The sequence below is a fragment of the Elephantulus edwardii genome, unplaced genomic scaffold (genome assembly GCF_000299155.1).
Source record: "Elephantulus edwardii isolate Elephantulus edwardi_28Jun2011 unplaced genomic scaffold, EleEdw1.0 scaffold00095, whole genome shotgun sequence".
NCBI lineage: Eukaryota > Metazoa > Chordata > Mammalia > Macroscelidea > Macroscelididae > Elephantulus > Elephantulus edwardii.
In genome coordinates, this window is record NW_006399845.1 from 4,145,092 (window position 1) to 4,160,259 (window position 15,168).

General features: G+C 38.3%; 1 protein-coding gene across 1 annotated transcript in view; it reads right to left on the minus strand.

The window, feature by feature from the left end:
- The window catches only part of KCTD16 (potassium channel tetramerization domain containing 16), a 442,775-nt gene that overhangs the window by 129,481 nt on the left and 298,126 nt on the right, over positions 1 to 15,168 (minus strand). The window lies entirely within an intron of this gene.

Here is a 15,168-nt window from a genome sequence, read left to right on the forward strand (position 1 = left end):
GAAAAGAAACCTAATTTTCCCCTGAAACAAACAAACAACAACAAAAATCTATTTAACCATTGCACAAGAAGTAATGAATAGTTCATCCGAGAACATCATCTCTTCATTACTGTTAATCCGTAATTGCCACATTTACTATTTTCATTTTTTCCCTGATCAAAGAGATGTCTTTAGCCATTTTTAGTGAATATATTTTTACATATTTGTCACATCATTGGGTTTGTAAAAAATTATTTTATTAATTTTGATTAACATTTACAGAGATTTTGGATTTTCATTCATTCATTGTTGCACTTTTTTCTTTATCCCCCTCCCCCCAGTTCACGCCTCTCTTTGAAATGCAAAAGATAGACTTCTTCTTTGGTATGTAATCCCCCTTACCCCGACTCCAACGCACTCCACTATGTAATCTTAATTCTGGATTCCTGTGATAATCATAATATGCTATCATATATCACTTTTAAACTGTTCTCTCCCTCATCTGTTTCAATTTAGTATACATAATCTATTCAGTTTTCTCAGTCTTACCCAAACCCTGATGCCAGTCACTTTCTACAACTGCACCATGCAATATTTGTCCTTTTGTGACTGAGATATTTTACTCAGCATAATGTCCTCCAGGGTCACCCATTTGGAATAATATTGTGTGAGTTCCTTGTTTTTCAATGCAGCGTAGTATTTCATTGTGTGAATATACCACAACTTCTCTGTCCATTCGTTTGTTGATGGGCACTTAGGTTGTTTCCAACTCCTAGCTATTGTGAACAAAGCCACAATGAACATGGGTGTGCATATATCTGCTTGGATGTCAGTTATGGTCCCTTTAGGGTATATTCCCAGTAGTGGAATTGCTGGGTCAAATGGTATCTCTATTTGCAACTTTTTGAGAAAGAGCCACAACACTTTCCATAGTGGTTGCACCATTTTACACTCCCACCAACAGTGAATAAGGGTTCTAGTTTCTCCACAACCTCAAGGTCGATCATGGACCTAGGACTAAAACCAAGGACTATAAGCTTCATTAAAGAAAAACTTGGACAAACTCTAGTAGTTCTACTCCACAACATAAAGAGTCTTCCAAGTATCCTGAAAAATCTACAACCAGGAGAAGATAAAATGGATGAATTGAACCTTCTAAGAATCAATTCCCTATGTACATGCAAAAACTTCTCCAAAAGGGTAAAAAGGGAAGCCACAGACTGGGAAAAAGTATTTGGTAATGACATATCATTGGTTTTTAACTCTGTGTTTCAAACTCACTGTAATAGCTGCTAAGTCTCAGGCTCTCTTGTCATGAAGGTGCATGATATGAGTGGAGCCAAATGAAGGCTGAATCACAAGGAAGCCCATGATGGCCACAGCCGTGAATTTCCAATTTCCAATGTATGCCTCTCATTCAGCCTACAATAAAAACCCACCAGCCACTATTTGCTTTGCAAACACTGTTCCTGAAACCTCATGAATTATTGTATAGCAAAAGAAAGAGAGAAGGGGAAAAGATGTCCTGAAAAAGTATTGCCGTTTTATGAAAGCAATGTTTTCAGCTTCTGTAATCACTCTAATTACTTTAGAATGTTTCCTTTCCCTCCCCCCTTTACCCTCTAGGGCCTTTTTGCCTTCAAATCAGCTATAGAAACAAAGCAATTTAGCACAGTAAAAAGCTTATTAACACATGATGCAGTTCAGTGGTATGAGAAAATGCTGGGAGAAAACAAGAAATCCATACACTGGAAAAAAGAAGGATAAATCTGAATATTTCAAACCTAAGAGGCTGAGCTGGGGAGTGAATAACTCGAGAAATGGGGGAAAAATAAAAAAGGTCAAGATGGCAGCTGTGACTGCAGAGAAATCTCAGCTCCATGGGATGAAAGATGGCAGTTTAATTCCTCAACTTGTCCAGAAACTACAGTTTACAGCGAAGGTGGGCAATTTTCTAAATCCTCATTTATCATGTAAGAGAGTCCCCGGGTACTCTTCAACTGTGTTTTCTTCTACTTTCTCAGACTTATCTGTGAGACATCAGGGAAGGTGAAATGGCTCAATTTATCTGCGGAGAGTGAATTTGAAGGCTTCGAGTTCTCTGCAGAGGCGTTAAGGAAGGGTGAGGGTAGAGGTAAGACGCCACAGCTATTTTTGTCAGAACCCAGAAAGGAAAAGAAAATCTCAAACCCTCTGTCAGTGGACTACAACTTTTTTAAACAATATATGAGATAGTATGCATGGTTTGCACAAGTAATATGAGATTATGAAGATTGCTCTGTGGTGATAATCTTTGTTTTCTGGCCTAAGAAGTCTGTACCTTGAATAATTCATCTTGCCGCCAACAAATAGCACAGATTTAAAGTAAGAATGATGAACATAAAGGGGCCTTGCAGTAGATTCAGACTTTCTTTGAATAAAAACCTTGTTTCTTCAAGAACAAATATTAATTTACCATTTATTTTTGAGTAGCTACTCTATGTTGGCTGGGCAATGACGAAGGATGACAGAAGAAGAATCAATACCTTTGAACGTGGTGCTGGAGAAGGGTTTTGAACATACCATGGGCCACCAAGAAAACAAATAGGTCTGTCTTGGAGAGGGTGAAACTATGTCTCCCTTTGGAGGCTAGGATTTTGAAGCTCCATCTCACAAACTCTGGGCACATGGTCAGAAGAGATCAGTCTTTGGAGAAGGAGATAATGCTTGAAAGGGTGGAGGGACAGTATGGGAGAGGAAGACCCTGGATGAGATGGATTGATACAGTAACTGGGGCAATGGGGGTTGTTGTGTCGGAATTACTGAGACTGACTCAGGACAGGGCCAGTACAGAGCTGCTGTACACATTGTCGCTATGGGTTGCAGGCAACTTGATGGCATATAACAACAACAATAACAACTCTATGTTGGGCATGGCAACTAAGTACTGGATATGTGGATGTGATTTAAATAAAACAAAAACAAAACCAAAACCAAAACATTGCTCGAGTGTTTATTAGCATGCAGTCTAATACATAGAAAAGATTACCCATGTATTCACTACTGCATCCTGAATACAATAAGTGATTAATAATTATGTTTGATGGTAAGTTTAACAACAGGATGCAAAACATAATGTCAGAGGAGAAGGGCATGCTATCGAGGAATTACAGATGTCTGAACTGGGCTCTCAGGGTTGAATTTAATATGGTGGTCGAAGGCATTCCAGGCAGAGGAAACAATATACTTTTACATAAATTTGTGAAACTGTTTTTCACTGTGGTACAGTTTTGTCAAGAAGCCCAATATGCATTGATTATGCCACCTGAGCCCCTACTGCTGCAGAACAGAATATTGTAAAGTCTATTTTATTGGCTTGTATACAATCATTCATATACATTGAATATCTCATGTACATTGTATTTTATATAATATGCCATTTACATTGTGTTTTCGTCATATATATAGTGTTTCCACATTTATAAAGGTTTTAGCAAGGTCCGCCTGATACAGGCCATGGTTTTTGCAATCACTTGTTATGCATCCGAGAGTTGGACAATGACTAGGGAGGACAGAAGGAGAATTGATGCCTGTGAGCTGTGGTGCTGGAGAAGAGTATTGAATATACCATGGACTGCTATGAAAACAGATTCTTCCTTGAGAGGGTTAAACCAGGCAGCTCCTTGGAGGCAAGGATTCTGGGACTTCGTCTGACATACTTTGGACATGTTGTAAGGAGAGACAGGTCTTTAGAGAGGGACATCATGCTTGGGAGGGTGGAGGGACGGCGCAGGAGGGGAAGACCCTCTATGAGGTGGATTGATTTAGTGACTGGGGTAATCGGGATGGGTGTGTCAGAGGCAATGCAATTGGCACAGGATAGAGCAGGGTTTAGGGCTGTTGCACATAGGGTCGCTATGAGTCGCAAACGACTCAACGGCACATAACAACAACAACAACAACAACAACAACAACAACAACAATATTACTGAAAGGATCTAAGCCACCTATTCCAGCCCTCATGCCTTAATACCTCTGGTTTAGATTGCCAATATCTGATGTGCCCATCCCTATCAGGGAACAAACATGTCTTTTTGCTGAAGAATCTTCTGTTTGATTTGGAAACTTTAGGCACCTATCTCCATATGCAAAGTCTAATCCAGAACAAGTAATCAGATTGCAGTGATCAATACTAGTTCACAGCATATGTCATCTCTCCATCTAATTGAGTTCTGGTCAACTCCTCAGGTATCTAGGGATAGGTCCAAATGGGCATTAGCCACAAACTTAGGACTCCACACTGCTCCTTGTGTTCTTGACCTGGTGCTCCCTTCACTTACACTTACCCCTAACCTGAGACCAAGTCAGTAAACCAGAGGTCCTCATGACTACATGCTCAGCATAGCTTTTGTGTGAGGAAAATGAAATATATAGGCTGCTTTATGACACAGCACATATGTATTGAGAATACTTGAATGGATTGGTCCCTTTTGTTGACATTTTACTTGATTTAATTGTATCACCTCTCCTCTATATTTCTCAGAGAAATGATGGTGATCTGAAGCTGCAACCACTTATGTATCCTAGCCCAAATTCCCACTGTCAGACTTTATTCAAAGGGGTGAAAACATGGAGGATCTTATTTGGTACATATTGTAGGAGCTTTGTTTCTAGAGCTTTAATTAAAAAGAAAAAGTAAATAATCCCATATTGATATTTTCTCCTATATCAGTACTGGGAAATCTATAGAGTTGTCCACCATATTACCTTTAAAAACAAAAAATATCACTATATTGAGGACTGTAAAATGCCATCAAATCAGTCTCTTATCTATAGTCTACCATGATTATGTCCTTAAATATATTCTCTTAAAATATCTTCCAAACTACCTTCACTCCATTCTCTCACATCTCTTATGATCCTAAATCTTACTTATCACAAAGCAAATGCTATTTATTGCTATTCTAAACCCATGTTGAGTAAGCTTCTTTTCATCTAGGGAAAAAAATAATCTATTTACTAGTCCTCTCATCTTAACCTATTACACAGTTCATCTATAAACACAATCTGGGTTATAAAAGAGCCTTATCTCATGTCTGCCTTGTCATCAATAGAAACAACTGACAAGATGAGTTGCTGAAGAGACATAAAGATGAGAAAATCTAATGGGCAAGAGACAAAGGAGTTGATGATGGTGAGATATGCACCTACCTTGGACATTTCATGATACAAACAATAGACTGTTGAACACATAATATTCTAAGGACAGACCATTCACTTAACCCAATGAGCAAACATCTAAAGGTCAGTAAGTATTCTAATGCATATCCCTCACTTTATAGATTGCAAAAGAAAATTCACTGTGAAACGAACATTCCTATAAGAAACCCTGCAATTAAGATTACAAAATTCCATTTCATGGTCACTTGCATTTTCTCCTATGATGAGTGTTAGTTTAACATCAATGCATTGTTAAAACTCATCAAAGACAAAGCAATCATGTGTTTTTATGCAATGAAGTAGAAAGAAAGGCCAAGTAATACATGAGTTCAGCTAAATCTGTCCTTGGTACATTAGCTGTTTATTTGAACAATTTAAAAACATGAACCTATTTTGTTGCCTTGACCAGAGCTCAACTTAATGAAGTCAATCTGCCATCGATGACACATGTAAGATGGTTTGACTGCACTTAAGACATCTTATTTAAATTATACCAAAAAAAAGTGACAGTGGCACAGTCATGAGAGAGTCAGTAAAATTGTATTGCAAACTTAATAAAAAAGACAAAGAGCAATGGCTTCAGCATACTTGCACATACCTGAAACTAATTTTTTTTTTCTCTCTCACTTTACTGTAAACAGCTCTATAGTTTGCCAGATACAAGATTTCAGTAGAGTAAGGGAATATAATGGCTCAGATCTGGCTGTTTCCTCTTGTTTCTTTATTAACAGGATAACCCTTCTTATCCGTGAAACCTGGGTGCAGGATTCAAATCTAGAAGCCAGAGAGGCTCACTCCTCCCCTTTAGAGGTCTTCTCAGCTCATTTTCAACAAAGACATTCTCTTAAAAAATGCTAGCCCCTCTACAAAAAGGATAATATTTTATCTATACAATTACAAATGTCTTCAGTACATTCCCTTCTTATGAAGATGGTACTTTCTACATATGCAGATTAAAATGAATGCCTTTGGAAAGATATCTCTACAGCAAATTATCTATAAGTCAGCATGAAGCTCTATAATAAATGAAAAGAAATGTACAGGGCACCAGACTTCCCAAGAGAGGTAAGAAAAATATACAGTGAGAGGAGTGGAAAAAAAGGTAGAAATGAGGAAGATTTATCTAAGAAAAAAGGCTTCATGTTGTAGTCCTAGAATTTTGGCCCTAAAAATCACCCTGGAGTTTCACCTCTGTTTTCTGTTTTGTTTTGTTTTTTTCAGATGATAATACTAAGGCAAAAACTTCTGTAACAAATGACATTGAAATGCAGTGGCTTAAGTAAGAAAGAACTTTATTTCTTTGTGTCATGAGTTAAGGAAAGCAAGGAAGTTCTGCTCAGCTTACACTCACCTAGCTATTCCATGTTGTTGTTTTTAGGTGCCCTCGAGTCAGAAACAAGTCATAGCTGACCCTCCAGTGAAATGTCAGAGGCTGTAAGTTGCATACGAGGAGACTGCTCATCTTTTCCCCACAGAGTAACTGGTGAATTAGAACACTTTATTGGGTTGACAACACAACTCCTTACATGCTAGTTCTTCAGAGAGCCCTGACTGTTCTATGAGTGTCTAGTTTATTCTAGATGTTGTTCAACACATTAGAGATTGTTCTTTTCTGTGAAATCATGACTTTCTTGTCATGTGCAGGTTTCAGATTGTAGGAAGGAGGAAGGCAAAGTCCAGGTCAAATATTTTCCTTTTAAAGTCTCTTAAGGCTGTTCGAGTCACTAATTACTCTGAGTATAAAGACATGATATTTCTTCTGTCAAGATGTACAGACTTCAGAACCCCAATGGATGGTCACCAGGAGTCGGTCTAATGCTTGTTTCTGTGTCCATAACTCCCAAGATATTATGGAGATAATAATGAGAGTCATCTCATTCACATTAGTTGAGTAGCACTTTAACAAGAAAAAAACTAACACTCTCTCTCTCCCCCTCCCTCCTGCCCCCCCTTCACACACACACACACACACACACATGGTACTCTGGGAACTTGTTGTTGTTGTTATGCGCCGTTGAGTTGTTTGCGACTCATAACGACCCTATGTACAACAGCCCTAAACCCTGCTCTATCCTGTGCCAATCGCATTGCCTCTGACACACCCATCCCGATTACCCCAGTCACTGAATCAATCCACCTCATAGAGGGTCTTCCCCTCCTGCACTGTCCCTCCATTCTGCCCAGCATGATGTCGCTCTCCAAAGACCTGTCTCTACTTACAACATGTCCAAAGTATGTCAGGCAAAGCCCCAGAATCCTTGCCTCCAAGGAGCAGCCTGGTTCAACCCTCTCTCGGATGAATCTATTTGTAGAAAGGAATTGTACTGCACTTAAAGTTACATGGTATGAATCATCTACCAGCTGTTCCAAGGGAGAAAGATGGACATTATCCTCTTGTGCAATCAAATGTCTCTGAAAACTCGTTGGAGGGTCATCTACGGGCTGGTCTAGATTTGATGGTACATAGTAACAACAACATAGAAATATCATAGTCACACATATAAATATCTGAGGAAGGCTCATCAACAACTTGCATTGTGTAGATGGCACAATTGTGCTTGCTGAAAGTAACGAGGATCTGCAGTGCTTATCTCCAAAGTTCAAAGACTACAACCTTCATTATGGATTACATCTCAAAATTAAGAAAACAAAAATCTTCACCACTAGGCCAGTAAGCAACATCATGATAGGCAGAGAGAATGCTGAAGTGGTTAAAGATTTCATCTTGCTTGGATTCACAATCAAAGTTCTTGGGCAACAGCTGTCAAGAAATCAAAAGATGTGTTGCTTTGAAGAAGTCAGCTATCAAGGACCTCTCAAGCAAAAAAGTTGAGAGTTCAAAGTTAGTCTCTATTCCATGGAAGAAAAAAAATGTTGTGATCTACTTCTGTAAAGATTTAGAAACTAGAAAAAGTCTATGAGGCAGTTCTACTTTATAGCATAGTGTAGTTATGCATTGAAAATTGACTTGATGAAACCTAACAACATCTGTTTGGGAGAGGGTGTGTGTGTGTGTGTGTGTGTGTGTGTGTGTGTGTGTGTCTGGGAAAATATAAAGGTCATGAAATCAATCATAGATTACTGAAGGAAATACAACCCCACTCTACTCACAGTTTCACCATTTACAAGCATATTTCACACATTAAAAATAACTGAAAACAAATAAAGTTCTGTTATTATATCTTAATCTAGAAAGAGATATAAAACTTCTAAGAAAATTTGAATTTCATAATGTTGTGTTGTTGTTGTTGTTATGTGCTGTTAGGTCATTGTGACCCATAGCAACCATATGTACAGCAGCTCTGAGCCCTTTTCTGTTCTGAGCCAGTCACACAAATTCTGGCACAACAACACCCATTGCGCTAGGTACTGTATCAATCCATCTCATCCGGAGCCTTCCTCACCCATGCTGTCTCTCAAAGCATGATGTCCTTCTCCAACAATCAGTCTCTCCTGACCATGCTTCAAAATTCTAGCCTCCAAGGAGAGAGTTGGTTTCATTCTCTCCAAGACGGACTTATTTGTTTTCTTGACTTGAATTTAGTTTCCATCACAACATGCATAAGATGAAGATAAATTATCTTGTGAACCTTTCCATGTTTTTCAGGTGTTAGTCTTGCTATTCATTTTCACTTTCAGCTTCCCCCATCAAGCAATACTAGATTGTAAGTTTCAAATGCTGAAGCTATCTCTTAATTTTTTACTGCATCCCAGAATACCTAAAAGAATGCATTACATCATTTATTGCCATTTCTTCTAAAACATCCAGATGGTCCTAATTTAGATGATTCTTCTAATTTCAATCATGTCTCACTGCAGACTTAGCATTTCATTTTTTAAATACAGTGAAACTCATGAGAGCTAGAACTTGTCAGGACTTCTTCGTTTCTCTTAATGCTACCTTTGACTGGGTTCGGATAATTTTTTCTACTGTTCTCTATTAGTGGGAAAGGAAACTCTGGTGGCTTAGTGTTAAGGAATTACACTGTCAAGACACAGGTGTGGAATTTGAATTCGCCAGTTGTTCTGCAGGAGAAAAACAAGCATATTATCCCATATGATGTATAGCTTTTGAAGCTGAATGAAGGATTAGTGATAAATTAATTTGAACTCACTGACACATAGCAACTAGAAAAGGTTGGCATTTTTCCTCTCAGATTTCCATTTTACGTTCCAGCTTTTGAACTTCTTTGTATCATGATGGGCTATTTAATAATCCTCAAAAGATATCTACCTTTTAAAACACAAAATTTGAGAGGATGTTACTTTATGTGCCAAAATAAACTTGCAGGTATAATTAAATTAAGTGTGATAAAATGGAAAATTATCTTGCAGCCAGCAGATTCGAATCACTGGTCAACAGAGCAGCTCCTTACCAATAGGCCATCAGAGTTCCTCTGATGTATCTACTGTGATATAAATGACATATTTAAAAAATAAGATAAATACATGCACCTACTAAATAAATATTTGTAGTAGCTTAGAAGTATATACATCAAACTGTGTGACTATCTCCAGATGGTATAATAGGATGACCTTCATTTTCTTCAATTTTGTACTTTTTTAGTTTTAAAATAAATATTTCAACAAATAGAAAGAAAATAATGGAAATACATCTATTTTAGGTGAAAGAAAATGTGATTTAATCATAAAGGCAACTTTGACCATGATTGTCCAGCATTTCTATGCCTACAACCCATGTCTCAGTATCTTCCACCAGCCTTCATGTTGGGAAACTTCAGTTCCTATCACATCACTACTAAATTATCCATGGTCTATTTTATGATGGAATTGAAGGTTAATTCAAGAGTATCACAGAATTTATGCATTGCTTCACACTCTCCCCTTAGGCAAGTCTTATTTTAGCTAATACCTGGACCACCTACCCAGCTGCCTAAGCCAGAACGTTAGAGCTGCTTTTAATTCCCTTTAATATTCTTCATTCCATTATTAACCAAATATTCCATTCTATTGCTTCAATTTCCTAATTACTAGTAAGTTGTTATAAATTTAGCTAGAGTTGACTAGTATTTCCTACTCAGATTACAATATCCTGGTGGCTAAGGTCATTGACTCAATATAATGTTTGCCCCTGTCTTCTCCTCAGAGGCAATTAAATAAATTTATTGTCTGCCTTCTTAGAAATGTTCACCTTATTTTGGGCCAGAAGCCCTCGGGAGTGCCTATCATAGATTGTCATGACTGACACCTTCAATCTCTCTGTCTTACTTTTTGTATTACTCCACACCTCAACACCATGGCTCCAATTGTTACAGTAGAACAGAACTCCTCTCTCTTCACTGCCAAGCCTCTAAATATGGAATTCTTTCAGCTGTTATGTCCATCTTGTCCACCCAAGCACACCTCTTCTCTCTCTAGGATTTGACACAGTTGACAGCACCTCTGTAAAGCCATAGATGTGCTAGGCTTCTCCCTCTCAAAATCCCCATAATACCTTGTAATATATCTACATTAGAATAGTTGCCATCATGCCATAATCAATTGCTTCATGAAACAGCGATCTCATCTTTATCAAATGACAATTCTCTGAGGAAAATCAGTGAATATAGTGTATCTATTAGTGCAGGAAAGAGAGACTCTTGGTGAGATGGATTGACTCAGTGACTGGAGTAATGGGGGGTATGTATGTCAGAGACGATAAGGTTGGCACAGGATAGAGCAGGGTTCAGAGCTGTTGTACATAGGGTCACAATGAGTCACAGGTGACTCAACAGCATACAACAACCAGTACAGATATAGTGACTATCAATAAGCCATGAATAAGCAGTTGTTAAAGAATTTAACCCAGGAAGGGAGGAAGGGAGGAAGGGAAGAAGGGAGGAAGGGAGGAAGGGAGGAAGGGAGGAAGGAAGGAAGGAAGGAAGGAAGGAAGGAAGGAAGGAAGGAAGGAAGGAAGGAAAAAAGGATTAACAAACCTTGGTTGGAGGCTTATTTTTTAGGAAGCATGTTAATAGGTGCCGCCAAGTCTATTTCCAACCCCATGAGCTACCATCAACCATCCCCATAGTGTTTTCTAGGCTCTAATCTTATTGCAACAGATTACCAGGTTTTTCCCCCTGAGAATTGTTGATTGGGTTAGAACCATCAACTTGTTGGATAGCAGCAGAGCTCTTAATTATGTCTTTGATGCTCCTACTTATAGGCACAGGCCATGAATTTTCCAAATGGGGCCTCACACACAGTCAAAAAGGGTGTGTGTGTGTGTGTGTGTGTGTGTGTGTGAGTGTGTAAGAGAGAGAAAGAGAGATAGCTATTATTCTTATTTCAGAGATAAAGAAACAAAAGTGAAAAGGGATTAAGTAAATTTCCCAGGTTCTCTCATTGAGAAATAAATTTGCATACCGTTGAGATAGCCTGACTCCAGGTCAAATAACCTCTGCACTACAGTAAATGAATAAATCAGCAACCTCCTGACCCATTCTGTTAGCGTTTAACAAGTACCACTCTGGCTGGCTTAAGCCTCCACCTGACAGTGGAGCAGATATGTCCAACCCACTCGCCTTTATTCCTTTTTATGCTTTGATAATAGAGCGAGTCTGGGTGTTATTACACAGAATGGAAGGTGAGAGCTCACTGACAGCTAATGGGAGGAAAGGAAAGGGAGGCTTTGGGTTATTAAGTAGATTATTAATTATTCATTAATAGTAAGTTATGGCTCTTGCCTAGCAGCTATCTCATAAGTGGCATGACAGGAGAAAAGAAATGGTTTTGATCAAGTATTTCTTAGATCTAAATTGAGAAGACAACCTCCAAGGTGAATTTCAATTCCTCACCACAGTGTTAACTTCCTTGGAGCTTTTCTATGAACACAAATGTCATGGAACCTAAACTAAGGAAACTGTACTTGATTTGCAATGTCTGTGTCCTAACACACAGCTACTACTAGCATTAGCCACTAACAGCAGTGTTTGGTGCAAAGGATCACTACATATTACAAAAAGTATCCTGATAAGTACAGGGAGATAGTGGTAATAAATCCTCATCTTTCGAGACAGACACAGAGACCTGAGAAGCTCTCATTTGGACAAAGTCGCATGGCAATTAAGAGTTTGACTTTCAAAATGCAAAATAGTCTTGAACTTCACACCTCTCTAAAAACAGAAATGAATGAACAGGGCCAGTTTCAATCATGCTATGCATATATTTCTCGTTGGAGGCTAGGATTTTGAAGCTCCAACTTACATATTTTGGGCACATGGCCAGGAGGAACAGGTCCTTGTAGAAGGACATCATGTTAAGAGGGTGGAGGGACAGCACAGGAAAAGAAGACCCTAGATGAGATGGATTGATACAGTCACTGAGGCAATGGGCGTTGGTGTATCAGAATCAGTGAAACTGGCTCAGGACAGGGCAGGCTCCAGAGCTGCTCTACACAGGGTCACGATCAGTCACAGGTGACTCGAAGGCACATAACAACAACAATACCACTGAAATAATTCTTTATGTAACTGCAGCACAGTTTCTTGCCACTTGCCCTCCAGAAGTCCCTTGAAATAATTTTCTCTGAATCATTATTTGGGGAGTCTTGTGGGGTAATCTGTAGGAAGTTGTACCACTAATCCAAAGGTGATGCCTCTCTGGCAACTTGAATCTAACAGCGACTCACAAGAAAAAAGTTAGGCAACCCCCTGTGCAATTTACAGCCTCTGCAAACCCACTGGAGTGGCAGCTAGGGACTATTTCCAACGCATTGACAATAAGTTTGAATTTTCTTTTCTAATATCACTGACATCATTGAATGATAATTGAAAAAATACCCTCAATGAGATGGATTGGTATAGTGATTGCTACAATGAATTTAAGCATGGGAGAGATCATGATAATGGCATTGGCTAGGACAATCACAGTAAGTTGTCAATTCAGTGACAGCTAACAACAACAGAAACTCTGTAAAATAGAATAAAAAGGAGAATTCATATAATTTTAGTATGTCCATCATGTCAAAAAATAGCAATGTAAGAATTCTCAATGGGGAGAAAAAATTCAAACTGCTAGACCCACAAATGAAGTCTTAGAAAATGCATACTATCAAACAAAAAGGAGAGAAGGTATGGGATAACCAGAATCACATACTCAATTCCAACAGAATTCTCCCATCATTGTTTCTCCATTGATGGCATCCATGAGGAAAATAGAATGGTCTTGCTCTTATTATTATCACTGTGATGGACGGTTGATAGAACAATGGAAACCCATCTAGCCTATAAGCAGCATTCATATTTTCTTGAAAAGGTATTTATTTCTGGAGTATAATGGATACTGGTAAGCAAGGGAGCTGTTACAGGTCATTAGGCAACTCACCTTCAATCTTTATTGCTTTATAAAGGCAATGTATATTCTCATAAAAAGAATCTGTGTAATATCTATCTCCAAATAGATGCCAAAGGATTAATAGCATATCCCTTCATTCACAAACAATAACTCCTACAAGTTACAGAATTTTTTTACAAAATCAGAGTGCCATTTCTAATAGGACTCTGTTTCACACACAGTGGCAGATTCCTGTGCTTTTAAAACCTCAGAAACTATACAAAATCTAACTAACGAATATACAAAAAATTAATAGTGAAGAAATTGAAAAAAAGAGTAGCTGCCAATTCTGAAATATTCTCTGTAAGTGAATTTTGAATTATTTTAAAAATTTAAATATATTTCATGTTAACATAACGGGTGTTAAGAGGAAACTAAAATGGTATAAGAGGAAGGGGCACAAAATAAGATCATGGGAAAGGCTGAAAAATAAATCAAGAAGTAGAACCTTTATTCTGCATTTGTTGCCTACAAATAAAATAGTTAAGAATTTGAAATCTTACTTTGTCCTCATGTTGTTAGCTGTCAGCAGGTCAGGCGTGATTCTCTATGGAGTTTACAGTACTCTGTATACCTGAGTTTGTCATGATGACTCTATACACAAGGCAGTGAAACTCTGCCCATCTGATAGGTTTACCGCAGTTGATTGTAAACTGGCCCATTGTGACCTGCAAGACTTTGATATTGTTGTTATTAAGAGCTACTGAGTCAATTACAACTCATAACACCCCCATGAACAACTCGTCCGATTCTGTGCCATCCTCACAATCATGAACCCATTGTTGTAGTCACGGTGTCAATCTGTCTCATTGAGAGTTCTCCTCTCTTTCAATGTTTCTCCACCTTTCCAAGCATGATATCCTTTTCTAAGGAAAAAACTTTGCCAGCAAGATCCCCATAGTATATCAGGTGAAGCATAGCTGTCCTTGCCTGCATGAAACACTCTAGTTTCACTTTCTTCAAGATGTATCTATTATTTTAGCAGTTTATGGGATATTAAGCACTCTTCTTCAATAACACAATTCAAAGGCATCAATTCTTCTGTCATTCTTACTGTCAACCTCTCAGATGCATAACAGATCACTAGAAAGATTATGGCTTGAATGAGACACACCTTAAACATCTTTACTCTTCAGAACTTTGGAGAGGTCTCTGACAGCAGACTTTCTCAGTGCTGTCTCCTAATCTTCTGATGGCTAGTCCCAAGTACATTGATTGTGGATTCAAGTAAGACAAAATTATAGACACTTTTTATCTTCATCTCTCATGCTATTATCCATTGGCCCAGCAGTGAAGATTGTTGTTTTCTTTATGTTAAGATTAATTCATATTGAAGACTACAGTTCCTGATAGTCATAGAAACTACACTCTCAGCAAGGAAGGTTGCGTTATCTGTATAAAATAAGTTGTTGATAAGTCTTCCTCCAATCTGGATGCCACATTCTTCTTCATAAAGCCCAGTTTCTTGAAAAATGTACTCAGCATACATATTGAATAGTTATGGAGAAAGGACACAGCCCTGATGAACATCATTCCTGATCCCTTGCTCTGTTCAGACAACTGGTTTTTCTAGAAGTAGATAATCAATCATTTTATCCTAGTCTGCCTTATGTTGGAAGCCCTTCTGTAATTTGTTGTAGCAATGCAATGATTCCCCTG